The sequence below is a fragment of the Episyrphus balteatus genome, chromosome 4 (genome assembly GCF_945859705.1).
Source record: "Episyrphus balteatus chromosome 4, idEpiBalt1.1, whole genome shotgun sequence".
NCBI classification, from domain to species: Eukaryota; Metazoa; Arthropoda; class Insecta; order Diptera; family Syrphidae; genus Episyrphus; species Episyrphus balteatus.
The window spans coordinates 484,038-488,391 of record NC_079137.1 but is presented as its reverse complement, the minus strand read 5'-3'; positions in this window follow the sequence as shown (position 1 = coordinate 488,391).

Below are 4,354 nucleotides of genomic sequence, written 5' to 3'. Positions count from 1 at the left end.
GACCTACAGTTTTCTGCCGATCCCAAACTTCTAAGTTGAGATGCACTTTTTATGGCAGTCTTGAAAGAATTAAGAATTCTTCGCAAGAGGTAGTACCCCTAAAAATATTTGGTAGAGGCTGCATTTGAAGCCAGAACTACTTGCGTGACAGTCCATGGAATTTTATCGAAGTATTACTTAGCAATCTTAAATGAAATTGAAAATCGCAATCTTTGGGAAATATGAAAATATAAGGTCTTCAAGCACAACCAAAAAAAAAAAATGCTAAATGAGACCATTCTGTTTCGGAAAAAGTGAAAGGTTAAATTTCAGAAAAATGTGGCAAAGCAACGGCTTGATGACTTAGTGAAGGTGTCAGAGATGAATAATTCCGGTTGTTGACGAGTTTTTTGCAAATGGCCAAGCTCTGTTGATTGTTTGAAAATTTGTGGAGGAAACAAACTATATAGGCGAGTTATCTATTCCCTAAGCTCCTGCATTTCCAGAATTTGAAGAACCTACCTGAACATATTTTGAAGCCTTCTAGAGAGATCCCTAGATCCTGTTTAACAAGAAAAATAGGTTTTTGATATATTCTCCCCAAATTTTGACGGAATGAGTGATTCGTTCCCAAAATCGTACCAGTGCAGCAGTCAAACGAAATCATCTAAGATTTTTTGGAAGAACTGTTAGGGGTGCTAAAATTAAGTTTATGGAATCACTTTGACGAACAACTTGCTGGAAAGTATCTAAAGCATATCGAAGAGGCTTTCTATTGAAGCTGTCTTTCTCTTAGGCGTAAAGTGATTTTTCTGAGGTTCAATAATTTTTGTTAATTTCTTAGGTTAGGGTTGGCTTATCTTAGAAGTCCAAATTTCCTGACTTTTTATGTGTTAAAAAACTTAACTTTTTTATTGAGCTTAAAATTAGGAGCACAAAACTGCATGCATACAAGTAGTTTAACAAATTGAAAAATTATTGTATCCCTTTTTGAAAATGCACTCCCCAATTTAACTTTCCTTTTTACCAATGGACCAATTCTATTAAATCCATCCCTGCTTTTACTTTTTTTGTTTTTTTGTGACAGTTTAAAAATTGTATTTTCCGTTTGTATCCTTCATAAGTAAAAGTTTTCTTCTAATTATGTTGGGTCATGACATATCAGCCAAGTTTAGCTGCTAGTAACTACTTACATATATTTCATAATTAAAACATTAATCTTCTGTATTATGAACGGATTGCATGTGAGCTAGGGTTATTTTTGTGAACACAAAAAAGAAGAAAAAAAAAAAAAAGATTCCAATAGCTTACATAGAGATTTCATGACCTCGTTTTAAAATGACCCTGACAAGAGGAGAACTTTAAATTTGTTCGAGGAATCAAATCAATACGTCGGTCGAATATGTGCAAAAAGTTTCAAAACAAAAAAGACACAGATCACAGACTAAATAGCTTATCAAACAGTTTTACTGCTAAATAGACTGGCAGGTTCCCTTCCATCGAACCCATTTGTAACATGGAACAAATGGACAAAGCTTGTAGCTGGTAGCTGATGGTAATATGCTTTCCCCAAATTGGATTTTCCCTCGCATTTTTGGTTTGGTTGAAAAAAAAAAGGAATAACGAATGTAGAACACTTAATCACAACAAAGAGTATGTATTTAGGCGTAAAATGCAATCACGCTATATCCTCAGCTATGTATTTATATAAGTAGACTTGTGCATACACAGACTATAGAGAATATTGTGCATGCGGCATGCCCCAGAATGATGCGCCCACTCTCCTACTTCATTTTAATCTGCTATGTGTGCTTTCTTTGACAGATAGCGTTTTATTGTATTTATCTTTGTGACATTTCCGCCAAAAGCTGTGGGTTGCTGCCAGCTTGCTTGCTGCTTAACTAGTTTTGACTCATGTATTCTTAGATCTGTCAATAAAATACACAAACAAAAAAAAAAAGAACAAAAACCCTCGGAGATATGGTTTTTTTTTACTTTTTTTTTGTTTTAGCCAGAAATCCAGACAGGCATACCAATGCACCTACGACATTACCCAGTCAGTGCAGTGTGCGACAGCGAATGTGGGGTTGACATAAAGTTCTTTATAATAAGCCCAAGTAGACCAAAAGTCAAAAAGAGCAATTCATAAAAGTCGCGAAATTAAGAATATTTTTTATATTTTTCTTAAAGAAAATTACATTAAGCTCTGCCCACGATAATATGCAATGCAGATGAAAGAAACGGCAAACCACGTCCCGTCGCTACGCGTCGGTTGCCGGACGGAGACGGACGTTTATGATGGGGTCTTTGAGCCACCATGGCATGAGATGCCCTGACAGAGAGCTGATAAATTGTCGTTTATTTGTTACAAACGAGTTGGCCTAGGTTCAGAGTGTGGGGTTGTATCGTTTGGCTGGTATTCGACATTGAAAAAGTTTTTTCCCCCCTGTTCTTTTCTCGTCAAAGTTGTTTTTTGAGGCGAGATTGTTGTTGTAGTTGTTGTTGAAGATATGTTTGCTCCTTTTCGGTCTGCGCCGAAAGGAACCTTTTCAGGTCAAAACCATTGACATGAAAATAAGTGCTTAGGTAGATTTCACTTCTGTCACAATTAATACTCTTGAATAAAGTATCAAGTGAAAGCACACTTCTTCTTCTTCTTCTTGTTCTCGAGTCCTTATTTCGCTGCTTATGAAAAGAGTGACCATATTTGGGTTTGTTGGTTTTTAAACTATTTTAAAAATGTTGAATACTAAGATTCAGTTTTTCTCCGCAAACATCTGAACATACTGTTCTGTAAATTTAAACCTCGAGGTACTGCAGAACTAGTTCAGAAGTAACTCACATTTGAGTTAGCTACAAAAAAGTCCTGTAAAAAAAATAATAAGTGCTGAATTTCTATAGGTATAATCGTACTAACGTTGTTGAGTTATTAATCAGCAGCATTGGCCCCAATCATCCAACAATGTTTCTGCTATACCTAAATCGTCACCAACAATTAAATTTTTTTGTACACATTTTAAGTATAGGTACGTAACTTCGGCCGAGTGCATTGAGATTCTAATTCCATTTTGTGGAAAAAAATTGAGATTTGGGATAATTTTTGAACAAATAAATTCTACATTTATCCAGGTTTTTGGTTTGATATTTCAAAGTTGAAACAGAAACGGTCACTGTGGTGTATACGTAACCTTTTTTTAAAAAATTGTTCTTGGTGATCAAAAGTTGTCTTTTTCTTAACAATTTAAGAAATTGTTGATATTTGTAAACCATTTTCTGTTCATTAAAATTATGTAGATGCCAGCTGAAATTGTTTCAAGGATTAATAAGAAGTTGTAGTGCGATACAAAATAATTTAAGTAATTTACAAAAAAAAAATCTTTATTTTTAGTTTGAATAAAAAACCAAAGTTAAAGTATACATATGTACAATGTAACAAAGAAAACTCATATAAAAGCACCAGTCATTCTAGACTATTCATGGTTAAGGCATTATATTTGTACCTAATAGGAAAACAAAAAAATCAAACAATGTGCTGTAGCTGAAAATTTAGTAGTCATATCAAAGCTTTGATATCTTTTTACCTGCCCATGTGAAGGCAGTCGTCAGTTCAAAGTGCTTACCAAATCCTTAATTTTTTAATAAAAAAGTTGAGCATTATCTCTTTCATAAAACCTTCTATAAATTTGGAGGAGTGTATTTTATTTTGAACTCTCAGCTGAATTACTATTTCCAGTTGAATTGAAAACTATATAAAAATATTGCCAATTAACACGTTCAAGGCAACACTTCTTTCAAAAAATTCTCACCACTAAACTTGAAAGTGGTTCTCACTTTGATAAACTTCCTTGAAGTAGCCCTTTAACCACTCTGTTATTCCTGTTATTTCTCTCTGTTTAATTACAATGATTATAACCCTTGAAATTTTGTAATTTTTCTTTTTGAAGACTGTTGACCACACCATTGAATGAATACTCATTATGAGTAGGTATACACTTCCGAACACACAAAAAGAATCTCAGAGGAAAAAATAGAACTATACTAGTTGAACAGGAAACCAAAACCAAAAAAAAAGAAAAAAAAGGAACAAAAAAAAAAAACGTCGTCGTCATTCCTATTTTAGTGACCAACAAACATAAAATTCAGCACTTTAGTTAAGTTTCAATGTGAAACATGAAAAGCAATTAGTTACTGAACGCTTTTGTGCTATTGTTTATTATTATTCGTTTCGTTCATACAAAAGGATAAAGACTCGTTGAGTGTTTTTTACATGCAAAGTACCGCTTAGACACGCTAAAACAAAAGGTTTTTCCAATTACCCACTGCTTTCTTTTGTTTTACGACAACACATCTAGTCAAAAACATGAAAAAAAGAAGC